Source organism: Pteropus medius, unplaced genomic scaffold, assembly GCF_902729225.1.
Source record: "Pteropus medius unplaced genomic scaffold, Ma_sr-lr_union100, whole genome shotgun sequence".
Lineage (NCBI taxonomy): Eukaryota > Metazoa > Chordata > Mammalia > Chiroptera > Pteropodidae > Pteropus > Pteropus medius.
In genome coordinates, this window is record NW_024342475.1 from 2,428,492 (window position 1) to 2,446,920 (window position 18,429).

Here is an 18,429-nt window from a genome sequence, read left to right on the forward strand (position 1 = left end):
TTCCATCTTGTGAGCTTTCACTGAAGAGTTACGATCTCCGGGAGCACAGACGACTGTGGAATTACCTCCATACATCAGCGGAGAATTTGCCTGTTACTGACTCTGATTTATACTGTACCTCTCTGGTAAATGGTGTGCTTCCAGGGTGTGCAGTGAGCAGTTACAAGCTTCCTGGGAAGATACTGGCTCTGTTCTGGGAAGACAAAAGAGTCCTTTCTACCCCCATGAAACCGGGTTCAATGGGGGTTGACAACAAGTGGGACGTCAACTAAGATTTAAACTTTTGACTTTCTATTCATAAGTTGGGGAGACTATTTCACTTTGTTCATCATCTAGTGAAATACATTACTGATTTATAAGTCACACACAATGAAACCGCTGTACCTTAGACCTACACCGATGGGAATAAGAGAAAATGACAGCACATCTGAGCAGACTCAGGAAACCTGCCCAAAAACGTCCATTGCCTTTGGTTACTGTCCATGATAAAACCACTTTCTGGTGGAGAATGGCTTCTTCCTATGAAATCATTCTCCCACTGCAATGCATGAACTACTTGGCGGTAGCTTCATTTATAAATGCTGGAGACGCGCGCAGGTGGCCTTGCTCAAATCGTGGTCACTTTGGACAATTTTTGAGCACAGTCTCACACAACACACCCATACACACTTCTATATTTTGCGTCCTGTATGACTCTATTAAGAGGAAATTAAATTATTGCACTGCTTTTGCACATCGGTTCAAGAACTGATACCTTTCCTCCACAAACTCCCCTTGTACAGCTCACTTAGCAGGCACTTTGTTCCTAAACTCAGTTCAGAACTGCCTTTCTCTAGGCAGCCTCCCCTGCTTGGGCTCACCTGCTGGTGTTCTCTGAGATTCAGCCCTAATGTGCTAAGCGTTATCATCCCAGTTTTCTTTGGTAACTCATTGTGCACTGGAACTGCAGTTGGGGGATGCCTGCATCGGATCCTGACTCCACCTCCTTTGGCCTGGAAGGCACCCCAACCTGGCAGCTTGTCCTTGCTCTGGAAGGACATTGCTGATGAAGGAAGGTGCTCTGGAAATGAATGCAGCATAAATATGTCCTTCAAAGTTGACGCTACCTAGAGATAACAAACAGGGTGACAGCAATGGGAGTGAAAGAAGCCAGACATAAAAGAATGCCTACTATATGTGGGAGAGTCCAGGACCGCTGGGAAGGCAGCGACAGAGAGAGTCACCACTGACATCAGAAGCAAAGAGGCCAGTCAATAGCAGATAGTAATTTCTGTCGTTTTCATTTCAACCACCTTGTCTGTGGATTAGGAGTAACTCAGAGTTAGTCCCCAAAAAATGCTTCATAGATCAAGAAAGATTACCTACCTGTTGGAGTCCCACAAATATAATTATACCTTTAAAAATCTGAGAACATTTTTAAAAGACAGGAATGTCAGTACTTAAATACATGTCAAATAATGCGAAAGCATTTGAAAGTTTTAGTATGACTTGATCTTTACAGATCAAAACGTTAGTGTCTTTCTACAAATATCTATACAGGAGAAACTCCAAGTAGATGATGTAGCAAGGTGTATGGTAATCTGAATTTTTATGATGGGGTAGGAAAGGAAAGTGAAAGGAAACTAACATTTATTGAGTGCACATTATGTCAGGCTCGATGCAGGTTTTCTGGTTTTCATTTTTTGGTCAAGAAACATGTTTTTTTAATCAAAGTATAAGTATAATGAAATCTACATAAAATGAAAATCTGATGAGTTTAAACATAAATAGGCACCATGAGGCCATCACCACAATTAAGACAGTGAACATATTCATCATGCCAAAATTTCTTCATGTTCTTTTATAATCCTGCCCTCCCACTCTTCCCCCACCTACTCTGGCCCAAAGCAACCACAGTTCTACCTTCTTTCACTATAGATTAGCTTACACTTTCCAAAATTTTATATGAGTGAAATCGTAAATCTTTTGTCTGGCTTTTTTCGCTCAGTGTAATTACTTTGCGATTCAATCAGGTTGTTATGGTTATCAACAGTTTCCTCCTATTCATTGCTGAGTAGTGTTCCATTGTACAAATATAGCACAATTTGTTCAGCCAGTCACCCGCTGAGGAACATTTGTGTTGTTTTCACTTTTTAGTTATTACAAATGCTATGAGAGTTCATGTCCAAGTCTTTGGATATAAAATTTTTTCCTTTGGAGTAAATACCTGAAAGTGGTTTGGCTGGATCATGAGGTAGGTGTATGTTTACCCTTTTAAGAAGCTACCAAACAGTTCCTATCTGCCTGTCTTCTTTGAGTTATTTTTATAATCTGGATACAAGTTCTTTATCAGATGTTTTTCTCCCAGGGTGCGGCTTCGGTTTGACTTTTTATTCTCTGAACGGCATCTTTTGAAAAAGAGAAATTTTTAATTTTTATGAAGCCCAATTTATCAATTCTTTCTTTTATAACTGTACTTTTGATGATATGTCTAATTAATCTTTGCCTAATCCAAGATCGTGAAGTTTTATCTTATGCTTTCTTCTTGAAGTTTTATAATTGAAGTTTTACATTTAGATGTATAATCTATTTTGAGTTTATCTTTGTGGCCTGAAGTATAAATTAACGTTCCCTTTTTGCATATGGATATCCAATTTTTCTGGCACCATACCTTAAAAAACAATCCTTTCTCCACTGAATTGCCTTGGCATCTTTGTCAAAAATCAATTATCAATATGTGTGGGTCTATTTCTAGACTCTCTATTCTGTTCGATTGATTTACTTGTCTACCTAGAAACCCAAACCATACGTTTTGCTCACTGTAGCTTTAGGATTAGTCTTGAATTCAGGTAATGTTAGTCCTCTAGTTTCGGTCCTCCAGTTGTGTTGTTTTGGCTATTCTAGGTCTTTTGCACTTCCATGAATGCAAAGTTTCAGAGTCATCTTGTTAATTTCTTTAAAAAGTCTGCTCAAATTTTGGTGGGTATCATATTGAATCTTCAGATCAATTTGGGGAGAACTGAAATCTTAAAAATATTAAATCTTCTGACTCATGAGTATGGCATATCTTTCATATTATTTAGATCTTCATTAATTTCTCTCAGCAATATTTTATAGTTTTTAATAAACAAGTCTTGTACATCTTTTGTCAGATTTAGCCCTGAATACTTCATATTATCTGATGCTTTTTTAAATAGTAATTTTTTGTTTCAATTTCTGTGTGTTACATGCTAGTTTATAGAAATTCAATATATTTTTGCATATTGATCTTGTATCCTGCAATCTTGCTAAATTCACTGATGAGTTCTAGTAACTGTTTTTATAAATTTCACTGGATTCTGAGTGAAAGAAGCCAGACTAAAAGAAATATATACTGTATTGTTCCATTTATACAGCACCTTAGAAAATATAAACTAATCTATAGTGACAAAGTATTGGCCAGGGTGGTGGAGTGGGGAAAGGAGTTTACAAAGGGGAATCAAAAAACCTTGGGGGCAGGGGCGGATGAATATGTTCATTCTTTTCATGTAGTGATAATTTCCCATTTATATGCATATGTCAAGCCTTGTCAAATTATAGACTTCAAATACATATATTTTATTATTAATTAAGCCTCAAAATTATTTGAAAAAATTAATCAGTTGAAACTAAATTTTCCACTGATTTAAACACATAAATTTATAGGACAAGAACGAATGAGACAGGAAGGAAGGAAGCAAAGGGCCACCAAAACTGCTGTCTTCCTTAGGGGTCAAAGAAGACAGACGGTGAAGACTGTTCAACCCTAGAATTCACACAGAGAATGTGGGCCAGGTGAGAGTAGTCAGGTGGATCTGTAACTATTTGAAAGACTTGATAAACAGAACATACTGGTTGGAATCAACCCATATAAGGACAATCTCTTCCTGGACTATCCTATCCCATAATTATGAGTGGCTTGAATCATGACAGAGAAGACATGTGTCAAGAAATTTACAGATAATTTCACATAATTATGATTGGCGGCTAAAATTCTAGATGCAAAATCATGATTCAAAATCATTTTCATACATAAGAATGATAATCCAAGATTAAGAAGATCAAATTCGTTAGAAATGAATGTGAAATACCAACATTATGTTAAAAATCTACTCTATAAATTCAGCTTAGGTAACTTTATAGTAGGTCTTATCAAACAGATCGAGTAAGGCTAGCTGACCAAAAGCCGAACATAAATAAAAAATATGGAAAGGATGCTGTAGGTTCCGTGAATAGAAGCATAGACTAAACCATGGCAGCAAATAAGCCCTCTCTCCTTTACCACACCTGTAACAGTGCGCCCAGCCGAGCCCCACATTTTAGGAGAAACAAGAATAAGAGGGAGACATCTGAAAGTGAGTTACTGTTGAAAGGATCTCGGTGAATTATATAAACAAGAGTGGAAGGAGCTCCACGTGTTTAACACAGAAAGAGGAGGCTCAAGACATCTGGTAGTACCTGCAGACATGTGTGTTCATAATAGGAGAGCAAACGGACCTGTGAAAATCAGAGCAACAGAAAAGCCAACCAACAGAGAAGAAGAGAACCTCTGGAAACGCAATGGCTGCCTCACAAAACAGTGAGTGCCTTGTCACTGGCAGCACTCCGGGTCTTTCCTTGTAGGCATTATAGGGAAGATTGCCATATTGGATAGGAAAGCGTAGTGAGTATCTTTTAAGCCCCTTTCCAACTGTGCAAGTCCATGACATAAGGAGCTCAGAGGGTAAAGAAAAATACAATTATCTTGCTTTTCTGATATTATTGGCCTTAAAGGATTTACAGCAGAGTCCACAGTCACAGGTCTCATTTCAGTCTAAACCTCGTACCCTCTGTTCCGCTAACGACTTCGCCTAATCCATTAGCTTTTCTCTAATAGCAAATGTGATTTACCAAAAGAGTAAGAGTATTATTCTGGACATTTTCTTTTAAATCTTAAGGGATATTAGGTTGAGAGTTGATGCTGGAAGAATGAGTTCTGAGGACCGAGAATAGAGACAGAACCTTCATATACTGAAGTGGTGCCACACACTGTGGTGCCAACCACAAGCCAGGCACCTTGTCCTCTTGGGAACTATCTTCACCTCCATCTGCCACTTGTCCTGTACATCACTTGGACTCACACAGCTGTTGGGCAGCAGTGCCCAGATTCAAATTCAAATCTGAAACCATCACTGGAGCCTTTGTCCCCATACCTGTTTGCCCTGGGCACAGAGGATTCCTTTGATAAAACGTTTCATAAGAGGTCCAGCATGGCGTGGAGGATGAATGGACACAAGCTTGGATATGTGCTCCCAAGGGCAAAAACGTTCTGGTTCACCCCTGTATTCCCAGAGCGCCACACAGGACCTGGTACAAATAGCTCCTTAAAGATCATTTGTTAGTTATATGTTCAAGACGAATTTGTTCAGCACGCATCTTAGTACCAGTATTTCCCAATGCACTATCGGGAATGCAAGATGAGACAAGAAACTTTCCTTCTCAGAATTTATCATTAGGAGGTTGAAAATCAGAGAAAGGTCTCTATGACAATAAAAGGAAAGATAGAGGGTTTCATAAGAAACCTCTGTTCCAAATGTTCATAAAAACTCTCTGAAATATTTCTGTGGACTAATTATGATAACAATATTACTTTACTGAGCATCGCTATGGTCTAGGCACAAAGTATTCTACAAATGTTGCTGTATTTCTCTCTCCTGACTTTGACTTGATAAACACACACACACACACACACACACAGTATCAGCATCAGACCTAGAAGCTGGCTTGTCCAACCTCCCATCGAAGGAAGACTGTCCTCTTTGTAAAACACCTGGCAATCAATTGTTCAGCCTCTGCTAAAAATATCTCTAAGACTCAGCGATGGACCAGGGGTAGACATTTTGCAAAATCTGGCAAAGGTCTTCATGCTGAGGAAGGCTGGACAGCTGCCATGCAAAAGCCCGATTAGATCACAGAACTAAGAGCAGTGCCTCGAAATGAAAGGGGAAGAGAGGGCAGCTGTGAAGCTGGACACACTGGCTTTAAACGACAGGCCTCACTGGTGTTCTGCAAGCTCTGAGTGCCCAATTCCAGTTTCACGCCTAGCTCATGGCAGCTCCAGAAAGATTTGCTCAGTGAAACCTAGGCAATGTCATCTGGGGGAGGACCTATGGCAGGAGATGAGAGATTGCTTCTTTTAGACTCTGTCCTAGAACATTTCCCTGGAAAAAAATCCAGTCCCAAATCCTCAAGGTCAGAATCCTACAGTTCTCAGCTACTGCACAAGGCAACTGATGTCAGGTACTGGCCTTTCGAGAAACTACTGCACATTTTAAAGAGCAAAGAGGAAGTAACAGATTGGCAAAATAGCTCTTAGGCTATTGAATGCACAATTATTGCTGAGACATAAAACATTCTGGAACTGAAGCCCAGAGAGAACAAAGCCTGAGTGTGTGATGTTGGTTTTTATGCCAGAAAATACAGAATCCAAGTGACTTCTGGATCTATTGCTGGGTGTCTGTTGGCAGAAACCTTTGTTGTTTCTGATACAACAATAGGAAGAGTTCTTTCTGTTTGCACACGGGGAAGTTAATGTCTGAGATGGAGGCAGAATGTACAAAAGAAGTCTTCTGTCATTTCTAGACAAATGGCTCAGATATTAGCCATGCCTGTATAGTAGACACACAGAGAAATTAAATTAGTTCTTCTGGGTCATAGAGAGCCATCCAACTCTTCCAGATCCAATTCTCAGATTAACATAGAATAAAAGGGCTGAGCGGAAGTTTGTGAATACACTCATACTTTGGCTAACAAAGAGGCTCCTGCACCCTGTTAAGGGTGCCAGCTCCTGGGTCCACCTTCCTCCAACTCAGTGCAAACATTTGACCCTGGCCACACAATAGGCCAAATCTATCCGCCAGCTCTGAATCTTACCCTCTTCCTTTTTCTAGCTTCTGGCTCTAGATGGATTGAAGGAATAATAGTAAAAATAATAAAGGGGTCACTTTTTGAGTAATGATTATCAAGCACTGTAGAGGATGTGTGTGGATGTGTGTATATTTGTACATATATGTGTGTTTGCACCTGTGTGTTTATTTGTAGGAATTTGTGTGTGTGCATTTGTATACATGTGTGTGTATACGTGTATGTCTCTGTATATGTGTTTGTGTATGCATGTGTATTTGTACATACTTGTGTGTGTATTTGCTTGTGTGTGTGTGAAAACATCTAGAGATTTTTCAGTTGGAGAAAGGGAAGTTACTTGCAGGGAAAAAAAATCCGTAATAGAGAAAACCAGTACAGAAAGTAAAGGCACAAAGCCAGATTTTCCTTGTGGGCAACTCTGGACTTAGAGGCTCTACCTAGTTGAGTCTATTCACTGCCAAGTACATCTCTTTCTTGGTTTCTCTCTCTCAAAGAAATGTCATGTCCTAGTTAACACATGATATAATAGATACATGTCTATAATACATGTCCAAAATGATGCAAATGCTTCATATCCAGGTTTTGCCAGACCACTATCCCTCAAAGATTCCTAAGTATTTTCTTAGGCTATTCAAAAACTTCCTCTTCTTAAAAAGCCAGAGACCAAATGCCTACCTCAAACCAGGCCTGAGAGCAAAAATGCCTTCCCATGTCATTTGTGTATGACCAAGCTCAGTATCTGCAGTAGCCACAGCCCACCTGGAATCCTGAGAAGCCTCATCTATGCTTGAAATAGTCCATCAAACTCAAGCAGCCCAGATCATCCACTGTGTGCAGGATCATGTAGAGGTGAGTCCAATAAGACATCAGCTCATGGAATGACTTGGAAGGAGGAAAAAAACATGATCATTTCAATAATAAGAGATAAATATAATGCATCACATGAGTGCACATGTTTGTTGTTAAGGCGGGGGAAACAGTCCAAAGCTGCCATCAAAAACAAGGTTAGGGGTGCCTAGCAGTGGACCAGGAGAGTCAAGTGCATATGGGGTTGGGGCAGAGACCAGAAGCCCTGAGCTGGAGAGGAGGAAGAAGGTCAGAGTGAGGAGAGCGGCACCCACACACCGAGGAGGTGCATGAGAGCCTGCTGTGGGCACAGGGTCACAGGTCACAGGTCAGCTCTGTAACTACTGGAGAGTAACTCCCTGGGGCAGAGGGACACAGACACACCGGGCATCTAGACCCTTCCACCCACTGGGCCCGGGGATCATACGTGGCCCCTCAAATTGTCTTAGGCATTGATTAAACCCAAGGCACCATGCCAAGTATTAGAGGGATACAAAAAATGTATAAAGGACACCCTCGCTGTCCCAAAGAATTTATCATTCAGTTCGGGGAGAGCACAAGCAAACATTTTGTGTCACCATCCAGAGCCAAAACAACCGAGGCTGGTGATCAGAGCTTTAAGCCCACGTGGGTGTGCTGCAAGTTTATGTTCGGTGAGTGGAGGGGAGGGAAAGGAGGAAAGGATGGTCCTGCAGCCATCAGAGCAGTGGGTCATGGCGCCAGGCACCTGCTGAGCAGAGTGCCATTTGGAGCATGAGACACCTCAGGAACCACCAGGCATCAGTGGTGATCATGCCTTGCTGGGGAAGCACAGTGCTTGGTCCTATCCCATAATGAATTCCAAGTCTGGTAGCAATTCTTCCACAGTTTGGAATTTCTCATGAGTCAATATGAGCTTTGGTTTCTAAGATAGAAACAGGAATACAGTTAGACGGAAAAACTCATCAAATGGCTCTTCTGTCATCTCCAGCTACTTGAAGCAGGTGAGACAGAAGGACTGGAGTGCCTGCTGATGGCCTCCTCACTGCATCTTCCCTGGAAGTTCATGTACTTTCTATTGCCTCCCACCAGGCTCTGGTAAGCCTCCACTTGGAGAAGCTGAGTAGATGGAGGGGCGCTCCTGGTTTCTGTATGAGCTGGCCGTGTGGCCCTAAACACTGCATCATTTCGCTGGGCCTCAGTTTCCCCATCAGCCACAGAGAGTTGTCATTTCTGTTCTGAGGTGGAGACTTTGCAAGATGCCCAGTGAAGAGCCCCCGAGTTCGTCTGTCCTCCATACTTCCAGCTCCTTATTCCACTCCATCCCCTAAAAGTCATCTTGCTCACAGCCAACAAAATCCTAAGTAGGCGGGAATGATGTCTCATCCCAGGATGCTGTCATCTCTCGTTTTGATTTCCTCGGCGAACTACCCAAGCAAGCAGGTTGCCCACCACCCCACATGAACGGCACTCTCCTACACCCCCACATCACTTCTTTAGTAACTGTCCCACCTTCCCTTGCTTCTGTATGGCTGTCAGTCTCCCTGGTGTGTGTTCTCATGAGCCCTATTCTGCCCTATCGTAAAACATGATACAGTCATTATTACTTATGTAATTATCTGTCTTTTCCACTGGGACCCCACGTTCTGTGAAGGCAAGGACCGGGTCCTTTCTGATCATCACTGTGTTCTTGTGTTGAGCACAGAGGTGATCAATAAGAACTCATCACAATTATCAATTAATTTAAACTAGAGATTGTTTGCACAGTGGCAGTATCGTAGCTAATGAGGTTTATCCAAGGTGCAATTATTGTTCACCATAAACCAGAGATTGAACAAGATTTCTGGATTTCAGGGTTTTTATATTTGCACCCAACTGCTCAGCTCAGGCAGCGTTTGGGAAGGGATATGCAAGAGCTATCCCAGGAAAACGTCCCTCTGCAGGTGTCTGGCCTGTGGGCCTGCCCAGAAAATTTTGGTCTCGCCAGCCCTCATTATCATGTGAGCCAACTCTTTAAAACAAACCCCTCTCAAGCTCGCTTCAGCAGCACGTATACTAAAATAAACCCCTCTCTTCTCCTCTTCGCCTCTCCTCTCCTCCCCTCTGGAGAAGCTGCTCTACCTGAGAGGATTCCAGAGAGATTTGGGACCAGAAACACCAGGCTTGAAAAAGAACATGAGTGAGATATGGGGTCCCGTATGTGAAGATTAATAGAGAAAGACCTGGCCACACACGGACCTCCTGATTCCACACAGAGAACAAGCCATAGCCAGGCGTGTGCCCTCTAGGCTTTCCTTTAAGACAAGTAAACTGTGCTAGAGACCAAGATAGCAAATATGGGCCACAGAATGAACATTTCCACACTCTGCCTCTTAGCGGTTCCAGCTTATTAATGGTCTCCTGGCCTCCTCACCACTAGCAAAGTCCACCAGTCAGCAAAATCCAACCGTCTACTCAGAGCTCCCATGAAACGTTTTATGCTTCATTCTAAAATATGCATGGACATCCACAGATCATCAAATATTTGAGGCAATCCAGCTACATCAAAGATAAAGTACTAGACAAACATGAAGAAAAACAAGATATTACAGGATACAGGTAACTCAGGAAAGATGGTAGAACTTTAAACTGTTCCTATTTTCAGAGAGTCAATGTAACACTGTACTCATGAACGAAAGAATTTCATGTTATAAAGAAAGTACTAAACCATAGGAAAGAAGCTTTAAAAGTAAAAACAAATGGTTGGAAAATTTTTAAAAATATAGAATGGTCAGAAGGTAAAGTTTTGAAATTCTAGAAAAAAAAGAATAGGGTACAAAGAAAAGAATAATGAGTGGAAATCTATGAAAAAAAAGAGATGAGGATTAACCCACATTAGACAAATGGATCCAGAAAGAAAGACTAGAGAAAATCATCCGAGAAATAATATAAGAAAATATCTCAGAACCAAAAAATATTCCTCTGCCAAATACCAGCAGAATGAGAAAGAAATTTCAGAATATCAAAAATAAATAAAAGATCCTAAAATCTTACAGGAAAACCCTGTAGATTTCCTACTGGTTCTTTCTGGTGCCCGTCTTTTTATCACAGTCACTAGATACTAGAAGACAACGGAGCTCAAGTCTTCAACCATAGAATGTTTTTTTCAAACTAGATTTGTACATCTAGCTGAACTATAATAAATGTGAAGACTTAAAGACTTAAACTATAATCACATGTGAAGACTTGTCTTTGCATTTTCAAACATGCAAACACAAAGAAACTTTACCTAGGATGTACTTTACCTCTAAACTTTTTTTTTTTTTTGTAAGTTTAAAAAAACTTAAAAAAAAAAGCAAATAAATTGGGAATGTATTCCAGAAAAACAAACGAGTGACACAAGATACAAACTCTGGTTATGCTCATTAATTTTTATTTTCCTCCCTCTCCCTCCCAAGAATGTTCTTTGTTAGACTGGTTTTGTTTTGTTTTCTGGAGAGATGGTTTTTGTAACACCAAATCAAGGGGACAAATAGAAAGACAAAAGATTTGAAGGTTAGAAATGAAAAAATCCATTTTTAAAGAATTTAACAGAGATAATGAGATACTGATAGAAAGAGGAAGGCAGACAGGATTTTTAAGAAGAATTATTGTCGTCTATATAGCCCTAACATGGTGTTTGAGAAGAATAAGTGGGAATTTGGGTCAATTTAAAATAAACTTCCTATTGGTGAGGTATCTTCCTATGATGTCAAAGTTTCTATGAGGCTGGACCACTTGGGCCATGTCATTATAGGGTTATCAACTGATAGCAATAATCTCAGCCTCAAACCACAGATTATATAATCAAAGGAACTATGATTTGATAAATCAGGGAAGAGGGACATCTGATATGGGTGGAATCAAGACATAACATCCCTTTATCAAGAAAAACATAGATTTACGGGAGGAGGTTTGGGAAAACTGAAAGGTAAAAATAACTGCAGAAACATACACGCTTAATAACAGCAGAAGTTAAAATAAACAAAAGATTTTTTAAAAGTAATAGCAAGAAAGCATAAAAGAAAAGAACTTGTAAAACAAAACAGGAATTAGAAAGCTTTCCTTCTTGTTCTATGCTCTGGAATAGTTTACATAGCGCCACAATTGAATGTTCGTTCCTTAAAATAAGATATCTCATTGGCAAACTCTCCAGCTGATTATTTGCCCTGGAAATTCACTTTTCTATCCAATGCAATGAGGCGCAAGACAGAAATAAGAAGTACCCATGTTAAAAGTGATAATTATGATCTTCAGATATTAATATAATTATATGCTTAGAAAATTCACAAAAATCAACACTAACGGCAACCATAACAAAGCCACCTTAATAGAGGAATTAATAAAGTACTCTTCAATTAATTAAGTAATTCAGGAATTAATAAAGTAGACTCAAACTTACCAAAATTTAAGCCCATTCTAAGGCCATTTTGCCTTATATTTTTAATTGTTCAATGTTTTTATATCTCTTATATTACCTCTTTTGAATTTCCTAATCAGCTGTATTGGTATTATGATTATGATAATAACAATAATAACTACCATTTATCAAGTATTTGCTATGTTCTAGGAACTAAGCTACATGACTTATATTATTCATCATATATAATGTTAACTTTCCATTAAGCATTATCTTCGGTTTGTAGATAAGATTATAGTTTAGCAAAGCTGAATGTTTCACACACAGTTGCATTTACAATGAATGGAAAATCTGGATTTTCAGCCCATGTTTCTCTGGATACGAAGTCTGTTCACTTTACTACATATCCCTCTCCTAGGTATGTGTGCATGTAAATGTCAGCATTGATGATGAACTGGGGCTTCCACCCAACCTTCTCACCCTTATGTCAGTAATTATTAGCAGAAGGAGTATTTGTGGGAAGGGGGGACCTTATAAAAATGATGCCACTTATATAAAAGACTAAATACTTTCCACCTACACTGGACTCTGTGGATCTGGGTTCACAGATGCATGAAGTTCTGCTACAAGTAGTGATGATGTCTTACTCTCCCAGAATAAACTTCTCCAGCACCTGTTCTATACTTGCAAAAGATTAAAATGCATACTGCCGCCTCAGTGATCTCTAATTCAATGTCTTTCTGACGATAATCAGCAGTATTTACTCAAAATGTTTTTCTAGTCATTTTATTTTTGTCCTCACCCAGCTGACATTCTATTTTTCACTCATTTTATTTCGTTTCCTTCACATCTTATATTGTTTTTCTTCGAGTTCTTATTTTTACTCTAATTTTTTACTCATTTTAGCAGGGTAGAGATGTTCTACTCTTTGCTCCTTTTAGACTCAGCTCCCTATCCTCACTGGGTTTGGCTTAAGATTAGGTTTAATCTACCATCACTATCGACAGTGAGAATGTCAGCCGAGGACTGTCAGTTTCCAAGCCCGAGTCTTTCATGGGCTCTTGGCATAAGCTCAAGTTAAAGGCAGAGCTCACAGGTACGGGAAAATGTGTGGGGGTAGGAAGTCTTGTGAGCAGTGCCTGGGGAACAGGGTCTTCACTTTTCTTTAATAAAGGTAAGAGATGAGTAGGGGGAAACAATGTGAAGAAAAAAAATCTCTAAATTTCCTCCAGCCAGTCACCTATGCAGACAACTGCATATTTTCATAGTTACTTTTAAAATAGTGATTGTGTATACTAAGAAAGTTCTATCTAACTCCATTCATCAAAAAAAGGTAAATTTATATTCTTAAAAAAAAAAAAAAAAAAGAGGTGTGTACATGAAAGATCTCAGCATCATTAACCATTAGGAAAATGCAAATTAAAACTACATTCAGGTTCGCACCGCAGTGGAGCCACGGGCCATGGTCTACAGCCATGCCACCCTGAACAAGCCCGATGTCTGATCTCAGAAGCTAAGCAGGGTCGAGCCTGGTTAGTACTTGGATGAGAGACCATCTAGTAAGACCAGGAATTGTAGGCAAAAATAATAATAAATAATAAAAAAATAAAAATAAATAAATAATAAAACTACATTCATACTCATTAGGATGGCAAATTAAAAAAAAAAAAACAGAAAATAACAACTGCTGGTGATGATGTGGAGAAACATAAACATTCACACATTGCTGGTGAAAATGTGAAATGCTGCAGCCATTATAAAAATATATATATATGGCAATCCTTTAAAAAATTTAAACACAGAATTACCAACTGATCTAGCAAAAATCCAAAGTCTGAGTAGATGTACTAAAGAAATGAAAGCAAGGATTCAAACAGATATTTGCACACCCACGTTCATAGCAACATATGCATAGTAGCCAAAAGGTGAAAATAATCCAAGTAACTATTAACAAATGAATGGATAAATAAAATGTGACACATTCATACAATGGGCTATTACTCACGCCTAAAAGGGAAAAAAATTCTGACACATTCTACAATGTGGATGAACCTTGAAGACATTACGCTAAGTAAAACAAGCCAGTCACAAAAAGATATTGTATGGTTCCACTCATATGAAGTCCCTAGAAGAGTCAAATTTATAGAGACAAAAAGTAGAATGGTGGGTGCCAGGGGCTGGAGGAAGGGGAATGGGAACAGAGATTTAGTTTGGTAAGATGGAAAAAATTTCTGGAGATGGACAGTGGTGATGGCTGCACAACAATGCAAATGTACTTAATGCGACTGAACCGAACAGTTAACAATGGTTAAAAGGGCAGAGTTAATGACATGTACATTTTACCACTACTGAAATTAAAATTTAGAAAGGGGGTATCAATTTATTCTGGTAGCCTCCAAACACAAATTCGATGAAGACAGTTACTAGGGATCAGAGTGGTGGAAAGCAATTCAAGAGACTAATAAAGAGAGAATTTAACCTGAATCAGGCCCCACAAGGTCAGTTGCAGTGAGAGGGCAATGAGGACGAGAAAAAAAACGCACCCAAGACAAAAAACACAAAGATGGTCATGCAAAACAATGAATGAGAAGCAAACCACTGAGTGTCCCAGCGTCTCACTGCCACCCCCTATATCACTAACCTCTTAGATTTTGAGTAATAAATCATAATTCAGTAAGGAGTTGGGAGGGAAAGACAAGCACACACACAAACACACATATACACAGGCTCATGAACACATACTATGCACACACATGAACAGCCTAACATGTCTAGGTAACCAGCAACATAGACACATATGTGTCACAGGTGGGATGGAAACAGGCTGACCTGCACTGAAGGTTTATCCTGATAGGATGTTTTGCAGCCACAAAACTCAGTGGAAGCTCTACCCTTTTACCCATCTTGGTCACATCTGCCTACCATGTCCCCTGCCCCAAAGCGTTTAGTAGTTAAGAATAATTCAAGTGGAAAATATCGGGAGAGAGGCTCATTGGTATTCAACCTGCCAACATCACCACTATCCCATCTGTCACATATGCAGCTCTAGGTCACCTTAAAACTTGGTACCACTTGAGAGGAAAGAGTTACTTACAAAGAAGTAATCTTGCAGACTTCACTTTCATCAATTGAGCAAAGCCAGCACCACCAATTTTGGAACAAATGGTTAATTTTTGCCTACTGATATGATATACTGAGAAGGACACAATATCACTTTGTGGTATTCCTGCCCAAAATGCATAACCAGAATCTAATCATGAGGAAACATGAAACAAACCCAAACCGAGGGATATTCTACAAAATACATGGCCTGCCCTCTTCAAAATACCAAGAAAGACAAAGAAAGTTTAAGCACTATTACAGATCCACAGAGATAATTCTGGATGAGAAAAAATATCCTATAGAGGATATGATTAGGACAACTGCAAAATTTGAATAAGTACTGTGTAATAGGTAATGTTATTAATCAAAGTTAAATGTGTTGATATTGGATTATACCGTTACCATGATGTGTGCGACACAGGTACACACAGAGAGGAGAATACCACGTAAAGACAGAGGCAGAGGATGGAGTAATGTATCTAAAAACCAAGGAATGCCAAAGACCGCCAACAAATCACCAGAGCCAGAGTAGAGGCCTGAAACAGATTCTCCCTCGCAGCCTCAAGGGACCGATACTGATAAAACTTGATCTTGGATTTCCAGCCTCCACAGCTGTGAGAAGAAAATGTCTGTTGTTTGTAATCCATCCAGTCTCTGGTACTTTGTGAAAGCAGCCTGAGTTGACCGAGACCGTGACGATTGTATGGGCTTTGGTTTCTGCTATGAATGAAATAGGAGAGAGCATTATTGAGTTTTAAGTAGAGGAGGGCTGCGATCTGAGTGACATTTTAAACAGATCTCTCTAGCTTTGGTGTTAATAAAGACCATAGGAAGGGGAGGCAAGGAATAAAGCAGAAAGAACAGTGCTTAGGGCAGGGTGGTGATGACGGTGAAGGTGAGTAATGGACAGATTCTTAACATTTCTGCATGTAGAGCCAACAAGAACTCTTGATAGATTAACACGGAGTCTAGGGGAAGTTTGGTCTGAGCTAGTGGAAGGATGGAGTTGCCTTCACCACAGTCAGAGAGATCTGCCAGGGGAAGATTTGGGGTGGAGTCCATTTGGACAGGAGGAGTTGAGATGTCCATGAACACCCAAGTCAACCAAGCAACTGGTTGTACTTCCTTTGGTTCAGGAAAGGGCAGGGCTGGAGATCCGAGTTCATGAGTCACCTGCAGGGAAGTGGATATAACATGGATAGGATCCCCCAGGGAGGGAGTGCAGGTGGAGGATCCCCTGGGGCACCCCAGCTGTAAGAACACGCAGTGAAGGAGAGTGCATGTGTCAGGGCGGGCTAGCTGCTGTAACGAATGGTGCCGAATGTTTGTGGCTTAACATAATGAAATTCGTGTTTCATTTACATGACATGAGTTATAATATTTCCCAGCACTCCTGGTCTAGGGCTCCTTGGCAACAAAAATTACCTCTCTGCTTCTGTGTCTTCACATCCTTCTGCTCAGCTCTCCTGCACTGATTCTGTGTGCTTTGGGCAACTGGCCGTCTGCAGACATCAACCTCAAGTAACGGGCTGGGGTTTGAAGACCATTTCCTCTTCCTCATGACTCTTACCACCTTAATCCCTTCCACCTCCCTTCCCGTCCCACTCAAGAGAGCCACAGGCATCTCTCAGAGGGATCCCGCTAGCCTCAAATTTGGGCTACTATCTGCTGTGGGGTTCTGCAGGAAGAAAGGAGGGAGGTAACAGCCATCAATCCCCTCTAACCCTTCCCCAACAAAAGGTGCCATCACTGGGCCTATCATGTCTTAGGGATCTGCCTTTGCGTACCTGACTGGCCCCTCCTACAGAAGCCGGGAGGGAAGGGATAACAAGTACCAGTGTCCAGCAGATGGATTGTTTCTACACACTCTCTCCCAACGCGCTCACTGTCCTGAGCTGATAAGCCAAGTCAGGATGAAGTGGGGCAGCCAGGCCCCGCACACCCAGGGTAGATGGTGGGAGAGGAGAAGCGACTCAGAAAACCCATTTCTCACACAAATCAAGTACCATACTACACACCATGGCCCCAGAAAATGCCTTTTTCATAATATAAGCCTGAGATAAGGTATTCATCTCTCCCAGCAACCTCTTGAGAAATGTCAAAACTTCAGAAACACAGACTTGCGTAATCTCTAAGCACAGGGAAAAAGTCAGACATCCAGTACAGTGCCTTCCCCCAGGTGGGAAGTAAATTGAATATGGGGAAAAAAAGAAAACCAAATGTCTGTGCAGAGAGAACACTTTTCCTGAGAACAACGTATCATTGACAAGGGAAGTGCAATTTAGAGAAATATGAATAAATAGAGAATTTGTTTATAATTGGCAATTAATATGGGCTCATTATGCTAATCCAAGAGTTAGGAGGAGGCCAGGATTGCCTTTAATGACTTTTAATTGGGTTAATTTGAGGCTGCTAGCTCATTTCCCACAGAGCGGTACTGCAGTTGGGGGCACACATTGCACAAATCATGTTGGGGGTAGAGAGTTTCTACTTTAATGACAGGACAGAAGAGGGGGATGAGGACGCACTGTCCCATGACTTTAGCCAACCCCTAGGGTCTCCAGAGCTAAGGCTCAACCCAGGGCAGAGGCGTCCGCACCTCTGCTTATGGCGACATGGAGCCCCACACAATGACACTGCATGTCGGGCGTGGGGAATTGAGGTGTCGGTATAAACGAGACCCTCCACAGGCTTCCCCACACTGGGTCATTAAGCAAGAGGCACTTATGACTTCGTGTGAGCTTTGTCATTCTCTGGAAAGTGCCTCTTGCAGTGTCAGGTTTATTAAAATTACTGGTTCAATTGATTAAAATTTGCAGGTCTCCCAAACACACCATGTTATAGGCCCATCCACCTGTCAACAACGTGGAGCCTTCACTGAGAGTGAACTATGGGTCCACAACTCTGCTACTGCCTCATGCACCCATTTTACCATACCCATAACAGGACTACAGAGTCAGGGCTATGGTGACTGCCATTTGAAAGATGAGAAAATTGAGGTCCAGCCAAAGTCTCAGAGCTGGTCAGTGCCTGAGCCTGGATGGCCTGACCCCTTGGACACTAACCTCGCCCTATCTAGAGAATGACCACCTTACTCCTGAGCCTTGGGAAGCCAGGTATTCCTGCCATCTTGCCTTCTGTCCTGTTGACCCAGGAGTTGCCTGCCTGGCCCTAGCATGCCCCCTAAATGTGTAAGGCTCCAGTTGTGTCCCAGAGCCCTCCTG